We start from the raw sequence: 18,094 nt of genomic DNA, 5'->3' as shown, positions 1-18,094 counted from the left end.
CGGCGGGGGGAGCCACGGGGCTCCCTGTGGGGCCGCTATGTGTGCACACGTGGGGTGAGGAAGGTGGCACTGGGATGCGGGGGTGGACAGCAGCGAGAGGCGGCCCACGTCCTGGGCGGCGTCCCCAGGAGACCTCCCTCCGCCTGGTGACGGCGGCCTGCAAATCTGGCCCTGCGTTCCCCTGTGAGCCTGAGCACATTCCTTTCCTCTTGGCCTCAGTTTCCTTTCCTCCGTGAAGCGAATACATTCCAGAAAGAAAGAGGAGGAGTATTTCCTGGTACAGCTTGTGACGCTATTCGTTTCATCGCAGTGAGACGGAAATTTTAGGGCACCGGAGGACAGACCGGTCACAGGGGTTTCGCTGCCCCTCGACTCCACGCACACGGGGGCAGACAGGGTGGGGTGCAGTCGACCCCCCGCTGCCATCCCTCCTCCTGAGCTCGGGGTCACCCGTGGGCCCGAGTCCGTCAGGCCTTCCTTCCCTGGGCCCAAGGCTGGGGAGTATCCCCTCGGGATGGGGGATTTGGAACACCTGGTGACACTCGAACTCACACGTGCCCCTCTCGGAACACCGCAAAGAAAGTTTCTTCCCATCCCGGGGACAGAAACACGAAAAACAAGCCAGCACGATTGGTGCGCAAAGGCAGGAACACAAAGGTGAGTCCAAGTACACGTTCTCCCCACCGGAGCCCGTCCCTTCCTCGTTGCAACACGCCCAGCTTCCGCGGAGCGGACTCGGTGCAGTTTGCACGGGGACAGTAGAAACAGGGTGACGTTTTGGGACGTCACACCACAGGCGTGGTGGCAGCACAGCCCCGGGGCCGTACTGACGGCCGCTGGACCGCGTGCTTCTGAAAGATTAGCTTTATACTGTGTGAATTTTACCCCAACAGCAAGAACGACAGGCAACCGCCCTGTCATATGTGACCTAGAGCAGGCACTCGGATCCTACTGAACAAATACATTTCACCTTCTTCCAATAAGAAGGGAAAACAGCGCGTTGGCAAAGGCTCTTCACACCTTTGGGGAGGTTCTCCTCGAGAAACCCTAACAGTTTGGAGCATCTGGCGCCATTAATTCCGACGTGGCGGACGTCTGTTTTGCGCCAGGCAGGATGCTAGGTTATGGGGAGGGGACTAGGATAAAGGAGGAAGTCCTGCGCTCGTGGGGTTTCTAATCTGATAAAGGGAACACACAGACGTCAGATCAACCGTAACGCAAGCCGGACACACACAACAGAACGTTTTGGGACCTTAGGGGAAGGAGAAATGGATTCAATTCCAAAGTTCACAACACAACGAGCCGTTGAAGCGGGCCTGTAGAAGGAGCATGATTTCGACGAACAGAAGGGAGGAAGGAAGGGCGCCTGGGTGGCTTCATCAGTTAAGCGTCCGACTGCGGCTCAGGTCACGATCTCGCAGTCTGTGAGTTCGAGCCCCGCGTCGGGCTCCGTGCTGACAGCTCGGAGCCTGGAGCCCACTTCGGTCTCTGTGTCTCCCTCTCTCTCAGCCCCTCCCCCACGCATGCTCTGAATCTCTCTCCTGAAAATAAACATTAAAAAAATTAAAAAAAAAAAAGACGTGAGGAAGGACATTCTAGGCCGATGAAAGGTAGGTGGGGTTACGGGCACTCCATGATCAGGGAGTGCTGAGAGGTCTGTGGAGTTTTTGTAGAGACCACGTAGGGGGGTGTGGGGGACAGCAGCAGAGAAGGGAAGAGGATACCGAAGGGAAAGTAGGGCCCTGAGGGGCAGCAGCCTTGAGCTGCCTCCCGCTGGGCTGGAGGGGCCTAGCCGGTGCCGTGGTGTGCCGTCTACACAGCCCCGTCCGCACAGCCCCGTCTACACAGCCCCGTCCACACAGCCCCGTCCACACAGCCCCGTCCACACAGCCCCGTCCGGGACTGACGCACTCGCCACACCAGCTGCCGGGAGCATTGACAGCCGACAGCTCTGAGCCAGTCTCCTCTCAGGACCGTCCTCCCTGGAGCAGCTCCTGCCCTCCTCCTACTGGATAACGCGCAGAAGCAAATGCTCGCTCTCCTGCCTTAACGTGGGAGGACTCTGAGCGGCCTCTCCCATTCCAGAGCCCCCCGCGAGGCCGGCGGGGCCTCTGATGCAACCGCGTTGCAGTTCAGTTTGTCCTGCTGTCCAGTCTTGCTTCCTTCATGCCCTCATAGGTGTTGCTCCCAAGACGACTCCCCATGAAAGCCCCTGTATGCGAATCTCAGAGTCTGTTTTCAGGAACCCCTGTCTCCGAGCAGGACTTTGGCATCAAATGGGGGCAAATGGGCCCCTAATACGAATGAAAATTGCCCCCGGGTGTGGGGAAATGAGAAGGCATAATCTTTGCCTCAGGGACGTCCTTCGTTCATCAGCCTCCGGCCACAGGCCCCGGGCCCCGCCTGACTCTTGGTCCCTACGCTTCCGTTTGTCAGTTGCACCTTTGCTCCCGTTATTCGTCTGCCGCCTCAGTCCCCGAGGCATCTCTCCCCGTACACTACTCTCTGTCAAGGTCACGGACCGTCTTTATCCTTGGCTGTGCTACAGCCACCTGACATCCTCTATTCTGTACCGGTCAGTGACTTCCTGGGCTCAGGTGAACCACACACAAGCTCCACCCATTTTTGTGTTCACAACACTTTACTCCTTAAACGTTTATAACGGCTCCAAATTCCCCTGGCAGAAGAGCCGAAATCCACCAGGTGCTTTCATATATCGAAACTCAATTCAGCGTCTTCGCAAAGTAGATAAGGTTGGGTTTTATTACCCCAAGAAACTGAGGTTAAGGGAACACAATATTCTAATCATGAATCAGACTAACTCCAGCAACAGTAACCCCCACCTAACTGCCTAGCACGATGCCTCGCACAAAGCAGTCGTTCCATTATTTTCTAATGAATGAGTGAACTTCCTTATCTCTTAATTAAGCTCTCTATATTGGCAATTCAAGTTTCTATTTCACTACACAAAGTTCGGCTGTCCTCTCTCCAAAATCCCCCCTATGTTTCTAATAAAACTGCGTGTGACAGAGTTCAAAGACTGATTGAATCGTCTCCTGGTTCCAGAAATCAGTGGGTGTTCTTTGGGCCAAAAATTACTTCGTTAAGACTTTTGCTATGAGCGTGGTTGCAGAAGTCTGCATTCTCGTCGTCTCTAGGAAGCCATAAAACAACAGCAAGAAGAATGAATTAAAAAGCAAACTCCATTTTCAACCAAACTTAGAGAGACACAGACTTTTCAGGTTTCACACCGAGGGCTACTAAATGCGGCCACCGTCGGGCAAGAATTACGTGGGAGCGAGTAAAGAGGAGGGCAGTCAGAGGGGCAGCGCGGGACAGACCTCAGATGGCCTGCAGACATGCGAGTCCTGAGGGCGGGACACGGCGTGAGTCAGAGCTGTGGATATGGACAGGACTTGAGGCAGAAACCCTCCTGGTCCCAGTCTGGTTCCGAGAAGCAGAGGAAGCAGAACTGCCAAATTTCCAAAGGTCAGGGGCGGAAACAAGAAGGGAGTCACTGGGTTGTGAAAACAGCCAGCCTGCAAAGTACCACACCCTCCCCGCCACCTTCCCCCCGCCCCAGGCACACACCCATACACACAAAACATGCTTAACGATTCCGAGGTAGACACTGAGAAAAGTAATATTGACTATAATCAGGATAGGAAGACTATACAAGTGTAGGAATATAATATTCTGTTACCATCATCAAATATATCTATCTCCGCTCAAAATGCGTACTGGGCAGTCCAGAGGTATTCCAGCTGAAAACCAAAGAAGAGAAGGAAGCCGGCTGTCCCTTCTACGAAACATCGCGCTGGATGCACTAGCTCCACGCTATAAGAGAAAGAAATTAGTGGTCTAAAAATTGGAAAAGAGGAAAATTCTCCAAAATACCTGACCAGTACCCTTCAAAGCTGAGCATCATCAAAAACAAGGAAAGTCTAAGAAATTGTCACAGCCAAGAGGAGCCTAAAGAGATAAGACAACTAGACGTAACTAGTTCTGGAATGGAAAAGAACATCAGCTAAAAACCAAGGAAATCTGAATAAAGTCTAAGCATTAGTTAATAATAATTTATCGATATTGGTTCATTAAACATAATATACCATGCTACTGTAAGATATTAATAATAAGGGAAATTGCAAGTAGGGTATATGGGAACCCTCTGTACTTTCTACATGATTTTTTATAAACCTAGTACTGTTGTGAAATATAAAGCTTATTTTTTAAATTGGAAAGGAAAAGACAAAGTATCTCTAGTTGTAATGATAGTATTGAATAACTGGAAAACTTAAAGGAGTCACCAGAAAAAATATTGTGAGTCACAAGATAATTGAGTCAACAGGTGAAAGCACTAATACATAAAACTCAATTACACTGATGTTTGCAAATAACCATTAGTTAGAAGATGTGAGGGAAAAACAGACCCGCATTTTGAAAGAGCATGGAAAACTCCTAATTAAGATACATATTATATATCTGAAATATATAGGATTTAGTGATTCATCACTTACATATAACATCCAGTGCTCATCCCAACAAGCGCCCCCCTTAATGCCTATGACCCATTTAGCCCACTCAAAATTCCTCCAGCAACCTTCAGTTTGTTCTCTGTATTTAAGAGTCTTTTATGGTTTGCCTCCCTCTCTTTTTATCTTATTTTCCCCTCCCTTCCTCTATGTTTATCTGGAAAAACCCTACTTAGAAAATGTTTACTTATTTTGAGATCGAGCACAAGAGGGGGAGAAGGGCAGAGAGAGGGAGGAGAGAGAGAATCCCAAGCAAGCTCCCGCTTGGGGCTCTATCCCTCTCTCTCTCAAAAAAAAAAAGGGGGTGGGGGAATTTAGTCTATATTAAAGATGGCTTTTTAAATCAAATGAGGGATACATTAAATTTCTTATTTAAGGAGTCAACCAAATGGACTGCCCTCTGGGGGAGAAAAATTAAACTTTGATTCTTATGTCACATCATACGTGGTTAAACTTCCAAAAGATTGGAATATAGATTCCAAAAGATAGGAATTCAGATTCGTATATTTAGGAGCGCTTGGGTGGCTCAGTTGGCTGAGGTTGATTTTGGCTTAGGTCATGATCTTCTGGTTCATGGTATACAAGTCCCACGTTGGGCTCTGGGCTGAGAGCGCAAAGCCTGCTTGGTCTGCTCTCTTCTTCTCTCTCTGCCTCTCTCTCTGTCTCTCTCTCTCTCTGTCTCTCAAAAATAAACATTTTTAAAAATGGGCAAAAGTTTTAAAAAAAAGATAAAGTGGGGCGCCTGGGTGGCGCAGTCGGTTAAGCTTCCGACTTCAGCCAGGTCACGATCTCGCGGTCCGTGAGTTCGAGCCCCGTGTCAGGCTCTGGGCTGATGGCTCGGAGCCTGGAGCCTGTTTCCGATTCTGTGTCTCCCTCTCTCTCTGCCCCTCCCCCGTTCATGCTCTGTCTCTCTCTGTCCCAAAAATAAATTAAAAACGTTGAAAAAAAAAATTAAAAAAAAAAAAAGATAAAGTATTTAAATGTAAAAATTGGAACCACAGAAGTTCTAATAGGAAACACAGGAGAATTTCTTCATGATTTGACATGGGCAATGCCTTTCTGAAAATTCAGAAGACCTAAACAGGTTAATAAATTCAGCTTTGTGAATATAAAAATGTGCACGACACAAACATCACCAAAAGAAAAATCAGAAGACAGACAACAAATAGGCGAAAATATTTATATGCAGTTAAACTCGTTCTCTCATAACTAAAGTGGCACATGGATTCTCAGTACTTTTCTATATGGTGGAAATATTTAATAATGGGAAGTTAATCAATTAATGGATATTCATACTATGGAACATGATGCTATTAAAAAGAACGCTTTTGGTGTCCTGGAAGTGAAGGGGCCATGTTGGTGGGTGACCCCGGGAAAGGTACCAGGTGAGAGGCGAATCGGGAGGAGTGGTAGCACGTGCAGTCCGCGGGTGAGAGATGGCAGGTTCTGGTGAGCGCAAAGGCAAGAAGGAAGACAATGGCATCGGCACGGCCATTGACTTTGTGCTCTCCAATGCCCGGCTGGTGCTGGGGGTGGGCGGAGCAGCCATGCTGGGCATCGCCACACTGGCAGGTAAGCAGGTGAGCCCATAGGAGAACTTGGCAAGTCTACTTCTAGGACTCCACTCTGAAGAAATAGGTGGCAATACAATTAAATCTATCCCAAAGTACGATGGGGCGATCGGTGCCCCTACCAGCCCCACCCGCCTGAGCCATTCAGGGAAATTCATATCTTTCAGTACTCACTCTAAACATCAATGGACTCGATGCTCCAGTCAAAAGACATGGGGTAACAGAATGGATAAGAAAACAAGATCCATCCACATGCTGTTTATAAGAGACCCACTTTAGACCTAAAGACACCTGCAGATTGAAAGTAAGGGGATGGAGAACCATCTATCATGCTAGTGGTCAACAAAAGAAAGCCAGAGTAGCCATACTTATGTCAGACAATCTAGACTTTAAAATAAACACTGCATCAAGAGATGCAGAAGGGCATTATACCATAATCAAGGGGTCTATAGACCAAGAAGACCTAACAATTGTAAACATTTATACACCAAATGTGGTAGCACCCAAATATACAAATCAATTAATCACAAACATCAAGAAACTCATCGATAGTAATACTGGAATAATAGGAGACTTCAACACCACACTCACAGCAACGGACAGATCATCTAATCAAAAAATCAACAAGGAAACAATGGCTTTGAATGACACACTGGACCAGATGGACTTAACAGATATATTCAGAACATTTCAACCTAAAGCAGCAGAATATATATTCTTCTCCAGTGCACATGGAACGTTCTCCAGAATAGACCATATACTGGGACACAAATCAGCCCTAAGTAAGTACAAAAAGATCGAGATCATACTGTGCATATTTTCAGACCACAATGCTATGAAACTCGAAATCAACCACAAGAAAAAATTTGGAAAGGTAACAAATACTTGGAGACTGAAGAACATCCTACTAAAGAATGAATGGGCTAACCAAACAGTTAAAGAGGAAATTAAAAAGTAGATGGAAGTCAATGAAAATGATAACACCAAAACCCAAAACCTCTGGGACGCAGCAAAGGTGGTCATAGGAGGAAAGTATATAGCAATCCAGGCCTTCCTAAACAAGGAAGAAAGATCTCAGATACACAACCTAACCTTACGCCTTAAAGAGCTGGAAAAAGAACACCAAATAAAACCCAAAAACAGCAGAAGACAGGAAATAATAAAGATTAGAGCAGAAATCAAAGTTATCAAAACCAAAAAAAAAAAAAAAAAAAGTAGAACAGATCAATGAAACCAGAAGCTGGTTCTTTGAAAGAATTAACAAAATTGATAAACCACTAGCCAGTTTGATCAAAAAGAAAAAGGAAAGGACCCAAATAAGCAAAATCAAGAATGAAAGAGGAGAGATCACAACCAACACAACAGAAATAAAAACAATAATAAGAGAATATTATGAGCCATTATATGTCAATAAAATGGGCAATCTGGAAGAAATGGACAAATTCCTAGAAACATATATACTACCAAAACTGAAACAGGAAGAAATAGAAAATTTGAACAGACCCATGACCAGTAAGGAAATCGAATTAGTAATCAAAAATCTCCCAAAAAACAAGAGTCCAGGGCCAGATGGCTTTCCTGGGGAATTCTACCAAACATTTAAGGAAGAGTTAATAGTTATTCTCTTGAAACTGTTCCATAAAATAGAAATGGAAGGAAAACTTCCAAACTCTTTCCATAAAGCCAGCATTACCTTGATTCCAAAACCAGACAGAGACCCCACTGAAAAGGAGAACTATAGACCAATTGCATCCTGATGAACATGGATGCAAAAATCCTCAACAAGATATTAGCCAACTGGATCCAACAATACATTAAAAAAATTATTCACCACGACCAAGCATCCGCAGGGCTGGTTCGATATCTGCAAAAACAATTAATGTGATTCCTCACATCAATAAAAGAAAGGACAAGAACCATATGATCCTCTCAATAGATGCAGAGAAAGCATTTGACAAAATACAGCGACTTTCTTCATAAAAACCCTCAAGAAAGTAGGGATAGAAGGAGCATACCTCGAGATCATAAAAGCCATATATGAACGACCCAACGCTAATATCATCCTCAATGGGGAAAATCTGAGAGCTTTCCCCCGCAGGTCAGGAACAAGACAGGGATGTCCACTCTCACCACTGTTATTCAACACAGTATCGGAAGTCTTAGCCTCTGCAATCAGACAACACAAAGAAATAAAAGGCATCCAAATTGGCCAGGAGGTGCTCGAACTTTCACTCTTCGCAGATGACATGATACTCTACATGGAAAACCCAAAAGATTCCACCAAAAAACTGCTAGAACTGATTCATGAATTCAGCAAAGTTGCAGGATATAAAATCAACACACAGAAATTGGTTGCATTCCTATACACCAACAATGAAGTGACAGAAAGAGAAATCAAAGAATCGATCCCATTTACAGTTGCACCAAAAGCCATAAAATACCTAGGAATAAATCTAACCAAAGAGGTGAAAAATCTATACACTGAAAACTATAGAAATCTTATAAAAGAAATTGAAGAAGACACAAAGAAATGGAAAAAGATTCCATGCTCCTGGATAGGAAGAACAAATATTGTTAAAATGTCAATACTACCCAAAGCAATCTACATATTCAATGCAATCCCTATCAAAGTAACACCAGCATTTTTCACAGAGCCAGAACAAATAACCCTAAAATTTGTATGGAACCAGAAAAGACCTCAAATAGCCAAAGCAATCTTGAAAAAGAAAACCAAAGCAGGAGGCATCACAATCCCAGACTTCAAGCTATACTACAAAGCTGTAATCATCAAGACAGTATGGTACTGGCACAAGAACAGACACTCAGATCAATGGAAAAGAATAGAGAACCCAGAAATGGACCCACAAACGTATGGCCAACTAATCTTTTTTTTTTTTTTTTAACTTTTTTTTTTTTTTTTTTTTTAATTTTATTTTTGGGACAGAGAGAGACAGAGCATGAACGGGGGAGGGGCAGAGAGAGAGGGAGACACAGAATCGGAAACAGGCTCCAGGCTCTGAGCCATCAGCCCAGAGCCTGACGCGGGGCTCGAACTCACGGACTGCAAGATCGTGACCTGGCTGAAGTCGGACGCTCAACCGACTGCGCCACCCAGGCGCCCCTGGCCAACTAATCTTTGACAAAGCAGGAAATAATATCCAATGGAATAAAGACAGTCTCTCCAACAAGTGGTTCTGGGAAAACTGGACAGCGACATGCAAAAGAATGAACCTGGACCTCTTTGTTACAGCATACACAAAAATAAACTTAAAATGGATGAAAGACCTCAATGTAAGAAAGGAAGCCATCAAAATCCTCAAGGAGAAAGCAGGCAAAACCTCTTTGATCTTGGCCGCAGCAACTTCTTACTCAACATGTCTTCAGAGGCAAGGGAAACCAAAGCAAAAATGGACTACTGGGACCTCATCAAAACAAAAAGCTTCTGCACAGCGAAGGAAACAATCAGCAGAACTAAAAGGCAACCCAGAGAATGGGAGAAGGTATTTGCAAATGACATATCAGATAAAGGGTTAGTATCCAAAATCTACAAAGAACTTATCAAACTCAACACCCAAAAAACAAGTAATCCAGTGAAGAAATGGGCAAAAGACAAGAATAGACACTTCTGCAAGGAAGACATCCAGATGGCCAACCGACACATGAAAAAATGCTCAGCATCAGTCATCATCGGGGAAATACACATCAAAACCACAATGAGATACCACCTCACACCTGTCAGAATGGCTAAAATGAACAACTCAGGAAACAACAGATGCTGGCGAGGATGCGGAGAAAGAGGACCTCTTTTGCATTGTTGGTGGAAATGCAAGCTGGTGCAGCCACTCTGGAAAACAGTATGGAGGTTCCTCAAAAAACTAAAAATAGAACTACCCTACAACCTAGCAATTACACTACTAGGTATTTATCCAGGGGATACAGGTGTGCTGTTTCGAAGGGACATGTGCATCCCCATGTTTATAGCAGCACTATCCACAACAGCCAAAGTATGGAAAGAGCCCAAACGTTCATCGATGAATGAATGGATAAAGAAGATGTGGTATATATATATGCAATGGAGTATTACTCGGCAATCAAAAAGAATGAAATCTCACCATTTGCAACTACGTGGATGGAACTGGAGGGTCTTATGCTAAGTGAAATCAGTCAGTCAGAGAAAGACAAAAATCATATGACTTCACTTATATGAGGACTTTAAGAGACAAAACAGATGAACATAAGGGAAGGGAAACAAAAATAATCTAAAAACAGGGAAGGGGACAAAACAGAAGGGACTCATAAATATGGAGAACAAACTGAGGGTTCCTGGAGGGGTTGTGGGAGGCGGGATGGGCTAAACGGGTCAGGGGCACTAAGGAATCTACCTCTGAAATCATTGTTACACCATATGCGAATTTGGATATAAATTATAAAAAATAAAAAAAATAAAGTTAAAAAAAAAGAATGCTTTTCAGCTACATACCTATTATCATGCAGAAATGTCCATGATATATTAATAATTAATAGCTTCTTATTTTATGTATTTATTTTTTAGACTGAATTACTTTTATTAATATATATATATATATATACACACACATCAAGTTATTGAAATGGTGACTCCATGTAGATGTAGTTTTCTCCTTAAAGATGGCACCCGCAGGTACAAAGATGCAGAGATGTCTAGAGCCTTCACCTGTTTACTTGAAAAGATTCTTCCCTCCCCCCCCCCCACCCCAGGGAGAGCGGGGGGAGGGGGCAGAGGCAGAGGAAGAGAGTATCCCAACCAGGCCCCACACTCAGCTTGGAGCCCAACGCAGGGCTTGATCCCATGACCCTGGGATCATGACCCGAGCCGAGATCAAGAGTCAGACGCTCAACTGACTGAGCCACCCAGGTGCCCAGAAAAGATTGGGTTTCCTCATCTGGCTGAAGATTCACAAATTCTCCATAATCAAACATGTCTTTGATTTAGATGACTAACGAAATTTCTAGTAACCTGGCTGGGATCTCCCCAAGGAAGAGATACACAAATAGGACACAGCACAGGAACTGTCTGAAATAGGGGATTACTGGTACAATGATCCCGTAAACGCCGTCTGGTAAAATCTGATTCTTGACACAAGGGACACTTAAAGGTGGGAGGCCCAGAGGGACTTGTACTCTCTCGATAAGTTTCTGTGTTATCAGATGCAGACGTTTCACTCCTATTACTGTTCCCTACTGAATCTTGAGAGCTCTGAAAGTTTGGAATGACAGAGGAAACACCGTATTCAGCTTGGTATTTCTTACCATATGTAACGATGTCTCATGTCTCAGAATTTAATCTGGTTGGCACAGTATCTGCAGCTGCTGGAAAACTTCCTCATGACAATTTGAAGGTCTGTGGCCCATTCAGGACAAGCAGTCTCTCTCTCTCTCTCTCTTCCAGTCACACTTCCACGACAGAGGGGACAATGTGTTCTGCTTTCTCTCACTGCAGTCAGGAAACATTTTCTACAGAAAACTTGCTGACCGGCCGGGTCCTTGCGGGTGTTTTGTGCACCTGCTGACCAACGGGGCAGTGGAAATCATCCTCAGTGTAGGACGTGGCCGCCGAGAGCTCCTCAGCCACGGAGGGGGATGGGGGGCCAAGGCAATGGCAGTCCCCGACTCTCTACACGAACTATTAACAGCATGTTTAAAACCTGGAAGGATAAACCTCGAACTTAGCCCCCAAATCGTTAGCCATTAAAAAAAAATTCTCCCCAGATTTATCGAGCTATTATTGATGTTAGTCATTTCATAGAAGGAAGAATTACACTTTATACTTTCTAGGCTTCTTTATTTCTTTAAACAAACATGCATCACTTTCATAATCTGCCAGAACAATAGAAATATTTCCATTTTAGAAAATAAAAGGAGATCTTTGCGGTTATGGGAAGCTAAGGAACCGCAGAGAGAGATTCTAAAAAAGAGGGCTCACGGATGAGGTGAGCAGGGGGACGCTCAGCCTGACATGACACCTGCCCACAGAGGTCTCGGTGCTTTGCCGACGATGCTGACGTCAGTGCTGGGAATGGGCATTAGGGTTCACAGTGAGCGGTGTGTGCAAGTTGGCATTAGAAGCCTGCAGAACGTTTTTTTTTTGATCACACAGGAGATAAACGAGACTATAATTGGAGCCCAGCGAGGCAGGAGAACGATCTCCATCGCAAGTGCACTGTGCAGCCTCCTCTCCGTGGTTGCCTTGGTTGGAGGGAGGGATTCTTCCTAATTTTGATGACATCACCATGAAAACATCACATGCAAATAAAGCGAACAGTGGTTCAGGTGATGCGCTTGGTGGTCCAGCTGGGCTCTTCTCGGGGGGATAACTGAGGAGGAGTCAGACGGGGCTCACGCAGTGGACAAGGAGGGAACTTACGAGGGAATGCGTTTGAACTGTGCATTCTTGGGGTCACAGAATTGCTGAGCGGTTCACTGGAAGCCTTCTAATTAAGGTGCAGCAAACATTCACAGTTTGGGGGTCCTCCTGTTTTCCAAAGCTTACCGAGACGACAGATAACATGCAACAAGAGAGATTCAAAAGATGGTTTTGGAGGTGCCTGGGTGGCTCAGTCGGTTGAGTGTCTGACTTCGGCTCAGGTCATGATCTCATGGTTCGTGGGTTCGAGCCCCGTGTCGGGCTCTGTGCCGACAGCGCGGAGTCTGGAGCCTGCTTCGGATTCTGTGTCTCCCTCTCTCTCTGCTCCTCCCCAGCTTGTGTTCTCTCTTTCTCTCAAAAATAAACAAACATTAAAAAATTGAAAAAAAAAAAAAGATGGTTCCATACAAGAGCTACTTTGGGAAAACAAACTGACCCTTATTTGAAAGTTGAACATATACCCACCGTGCAATCCAGGGAGTCTAGACCTAGGTATTTCCTCAAGTGAAATGAAGATCTCAGTAGATCTCAGTCTATAAATAGCTCTATTCTAGAATGTTCATACCATCATACTTCATGGTGAAGGACTGAATGCCTTCTCCTTCAGAAGATCAGGAACAAGACAAGTATGTCTGCTGTTGCCACTTCCATTCATGTTGTACCTGAGGTGCTTGGCAGGGAAACAAAGGCAAGAAAAAGAAACAAAATGCACCCAGATTGCAAAGGAAGAAGTAAAACTCTGCCTATAAAGTGACATAATCTGAGGAATCTGTAAGAAAGCATTAGAGCGAACAGATAAATTCAGCAGACTATAGGATACAGTGGCAATATGCAAAAATCAATTACGTTTCTATCTACTGGCGATGAGCAATCCAAACACGAAATGAGAAAACAATCCCACGTACAAGGACATAGATAAATTTAACAAAAAAGTGCAAAATATGTGCACTGAAAGCTAGAAACCATCACGGAAGTAAATAAGAGGTGCACTAAGTCAATGGAAGGACAGTCCGTGCTCATCGACTGGAAGATTTGGTAGCTTAAAGATATTTTTAAAATGTCAACACTTTCTCTTTTTAAAGTTTATTTATTTATTTTGCAAGAGAGAGAGAGAGAGAGAGAGAGAGAGAAAGTGGATGAGGGGACAGAGAGAGAGGGAGAGAAAGAATCCCAAGCAGGCTCCGTACTGTCAGCGCACAGCCTGACACGGGGCTCGATCCCACGAACTGTGAGATCATGACCTGAGCCGAAGTCAGACACTCAACCGACTGAGCCACCCAGGGGCCCCAAAAGGTCAGTACTTTCTAAATTGATTTCTAGTTTCACTAAAATCCCCATCACACCCCCAGCTGGCTTAAAACGTTGTGTGTGTGTGTGTGTGTGTGTGTGTGTGTGTGTGTGGAAACTGACAAGCTGATTCTGTAGAGCAATGAAGGGGATCCAGAAGAGCTAAAACAACTTTTAATGAAAATGAAGTTGGAGCACCCCGACTTTCCAATTTCAAAGTCTACCACAAAGCTACTATGATTAAGACAACGTGGCACAGCATAAGGACAGACATGAAGATCAAGGGAATAGGCTTGAGCGTCCAGAAATAAACCCTCATGCTTATGGCTCACTGATTGTTTAACACGGGTGTCAAGACGATCCAGTGGGGGGAAAGAGTGGTTTCTTTCAACAACTAGTGTTCAAACAACTAGACATTCACATGCAAAAGAACGAAGCTGGACCACTACCCCACTCCATACACACAAAAAATTAAAATAGATCCCAGATCTAAATATAAGAGCTAAAACTGTAAAGTTCTTAGAAGAAAATAGTTATAAATCTTTATGACCTTCAGTCAGGCAAATTTATAGAGACAAAAAGCGAGGAGTGGTTGCCTAGGACTGGGAGAAGAGGGACATGGGTTTCTTTTTGCGGTGATGAAAAGCTTTGACACGTAGATTGTAGTGACAGTTGCACAACTCTGTGAATATACTAAACATCGTTGAATTGTGTATTTTGTTTTTTGTTTTGTTTTTATTTATTTTTAAAGAAAGACAGAGAGTGCACATGAGCAGGGCAGAGGTGGGGGGAGAGAGAGAATCCCAAGCAGGCTCCACACTCATGCAGGGCCTGATACGGGGCTCAGTCCCACGACCCAGGGATTATGACCGGAGCCGAAATCAGGAGCTAGATGCTCAACCGACTAAGCCACCCAGGTGCCCTCAATGGTGCATTTTCAACGGGTAAATTTATATTATATGAATTATATCTCAATGAAAATATTTCATAAAAGAATGTGTATAATGGCTTTATTCATAATAGCCAAGGGGCTCAGTCAGTTAAGCATCTGACTTCAGCTCAGGTCATGATCTTGTGGTTGGTGAGTTCAAGCCCCACGTCAGCCTCTGTGCTGATGGCTCAGAGCCTGGAGCCTGCTTCAGATTCTGTGTCTCCCTCTCTGCCCCTCCCTGGCTCGCACTCTGTCTCTCTCTCAAAAATAAACAAACAATAAAAAAAAAATTCATAATAGCCCAACACTGGAAATAATCCAATTGTTCACTAGCAAGAGAATGGATAAACAAGCTTGGTATATTCATGAAATAGTACACTACTTAGTAATGTAAGTGAAGGAATCATCATATATGCAACAACATCGATATGCCTCGGACACATTATTGTTGAGCAAAAGAACCCAGACGCAAAAGGCACGTATCGTATGATTCTATACAGATGAAGTTTTAGAACAGGCAAAATTCATCTATGGAGAGGGACGCCTGGGTGGCTCAGTGGGTTAAGCACCACCTCTTACTTTCGGCTCAGGTCATGATCTCACAGTTTGTGTGTTTGAGCCCTGTGTTGGGCTCTGTGCTGACAGCTCGGAGCCTGCTTAGGATTCTCTCTCTCCCTCTCTCTCAGAATAAATAAGTTTAAAAAACCCTCATCTGTGGAGGAAAATAAATGATAACAGCTGCCTTTGGGGGTGTAGTATCTGCTGCAAAAGAGGACAGAGGAATAAACTGCGTGATGGAGATTTCCTAGATCTTACTGGGTGTGGGCGACCTGGGTAGATACATTTGTCAAAATTTACTGTACTGTACCCTTAAAAATATGCATGTTTTATGGCACGCAAATTGTACATCAATAAAAAAATACTGCCGCCGTGCCTGGCTGGCTCTGTCAGTGGAACGTGCAACCCTTGATCTCAGGGCTGTGAATTCGAGTCCCATGTTGGGTGTGGAGGTTACTTAAAAGAATAATAAAATCTTAAAAAAATACGCTGCAGAAAAATTACAGGCTCAAGCATCTCGGGGGACCAGAAGTGGGAAATGAAAGAAAGCGGTGAGCAAACGTTGAGACCTCAGGTCCGTCGGATCCTGGACCCTAAAGCTGGCAGGATCTGCCAGCAGTTCTGATCCCGTGGGCCAACTCTGCTCTTTTGATATGGGGGGCTTGAAGCCAGAGGCTACATCGGGCCAGGGCGACCTCACCCCTGAAAGAAGACGAAAGAATTGCTTGTTGGCAGCTGCAGGCCTCGTAAGCCAGAGGATGAACACCAGCTCACAACTAAGACTTGAACTAAGCCCCAGGCACGGGGCTCCGTGACCCGATCTGCGGAACCCCCAGAACTACAGGGCCTGAGATCCGAACCACCGACATAAGGCCTGGCTGTAGACTGTAACTCTAACCTACTGACTGGAAGGAGTGTTAAGCTGAAGTCTCTAGAAGCAGAGTCTGAGACGGGGGGTCCAGTGCAAGTGGTGTACTAGGGGCTGTTCTGTGGAGAAGGGAGGAAACGATGTAGGATAGGGCAGGGGAAGAAGGTAAGTGAGGGTGCGTTCTGTATTAGGGTTCTCCAGAGAAACAGAACCAATAGGAGATTATCTATCTATCTATCTACCTATCTATCCATCCATCCATCCATCCATCCACCCACCCACCCACCCACCCATGTGTCATCTATCTAGAGACTTTTCTAAAGAACTGGTTCATGTGGTTATGGAGGCTGACAAGGCCCAAGATCTGCAGGGTGCGTCTGCAAACTGGAGAGCCGGAAGAACTAATGGTATAGTTCCAGTCGGAGGCCTTGAACCCCAGCGAGAGCCAGTGCTTCAGTTTGAGTCCGAAGGCAGGGCCAAAACCAATGTCCTCCCTTGAAAGCACTCAGGCAGAAGGAATTTGCCTCTTTTACTTGCGGGAGGGTCAGCCTCTTTGTGATATTCAGGTCTCCACCTGATGGGGTGAGGCTCACCCACACTAGGGAGGACAATCTGCTTTTCTCAACCTAGCGATTCAAATGTTAATCTCAACCAGAACCCTTCACCCAGAACAACGGCTGACCAAATGTCTGGATACCCCGTGGCCTAGTCAAGTTGACACGTTAAAATCAACCGTCCCAAGTTCCCTGCATTGGCCTGATCCCACAGGGCCTCTCAGACGTGAATTGTACCACAGAATTAATCCCACTTTGAGGCACAGGGTCTGGTCTCTTGTGTCCCCATGTCAGTGAGGCATCCCTGACAAGTTAAGCCAAGAGTAGTTCTCTGGGGAAGGGAGCGACCAACGCTCACAGCAGACAGAGGAGGGGTGCGCCAGCAGGCAGAGGCTTCTGGGTAGGGCACCCACAACATCCTGTACAGAAGCAACCTCGAGATTCCTATATAGGGATGAGGAGCACAGACAGACAGACACACAGACAGAAACAAATCTTTATAAGCAAACTAACAGAAAATCTCCGGTGAAAATGAGCATGCAAACCCAAATCCCACAGTCCAAGGAAAAACTATACTTCTAGAACAATGAACAAGATCAATAATCAAAACAGGAGCTCACTTGAGATGAACTCAGTGTAACAGAACAGTGCAGGAAATGCTTTCAAATAAACATGCTGATCTGTCTTGAGGAAGTCATAATGCCCAGTACAGTGACAAAAGATTCTACATTCACCGACACCAGGATGGGCTGATCCTACCAGAGGTGTTAAAAGACACACATGTGGGTGTCAAAAGTAAACTCCCTTCTAGAACTGAACTTAATTTCTATTTTGAGATCCCAGTCCTACCGGAGGGAAAGACCCAATCTCAGTCAATTCAGTGTCTTACCTGCTCCCCTCTTCCTCAGTACCATGCGGTGTTGCCATTTTGGGAAAGGGACTCTGGTCTTGGTCACCTGTTGACGTCACTACCTGCTGAGCAGCACCCCGTCCTGTCTGGGCCTCAAACATCAATCCATGAGGTGACCTGCTGAGCTGACCCGCCCTCGCGTCCGGGACTTCCCCAGGCGACGTATCAGATCCTCTGGTGACACAGGACACGCTCCATGTTTTCCCGTTTTACTCTGTGGCCTCGGGAGGCCTAGTGAGGCTGTCTGGGGCCTCTGCTACTTCATGCTGCTCTAGCCGGCACCGGAGACCTTCCTCTTGCCCCCCACTCCGTGTCTGGCTCATGGGAACCCTTGAAGGCTGTGTTGGTCCACGTGTAGACACCCATATGCTGGGCTGTCTCCACACCTGCCCCGCGACGGGGATCTCGGGGATCGTGCTTCCTCCCCACGCTTGGTCCTGGGGACGATGGCTCATAAATCCCCGTTTGCTCAGGTATCAG

The 18,094-nt window shown here is 45.6% G+C and overlaps 1 protein-coding gene and 1 pseudogene across 1 annotated transcript in view; both read right to left on the bottom strand.

Annotated features, from left to right (window-relative positions):
• Positions 1-10,792: 10,792 nt before the first annotated feature.
• Positions 10,793-12,748, bottom strand: LOC131513027 (E3 ubiquitin-protein ligase RNF138-like; annotated as a pseudogene).
• Positions 12,658-18,094, bottom strand: part of GLB1 (galactosidase beta 1) — a 104,618-nt gene continuing 99,181 nt past the window's right edge. The window contains exon 17 of the mRNA XM_058729285.1: positions 12,658-13,176. The gene's annotated coding sequence lies outside the window, so the exon portion shown is untranslated. The remainder of the gene's footprint in view (positions 13,177-18,094) is intronic.

This window comes from Neofelis nebulosa, chromosome 5 (assembly GCF_028018385.1).
Source record: "Neofelis nebulosa isolate mNeoNeb1 chromosome 5, mNeoNeb1.pri, whole genome shotgun sequence".
NCBI lineage: Eukaryota > Metazoa > Chordata > Mammalia > Carnivora > Felidae > Neofelis > Neofelis nebulosa.
The sequence above is the reverse complement of the archived record's forward strand: the minus strand, read 5'-3'. Positions and strand labels throughout refer to the sequence as shown.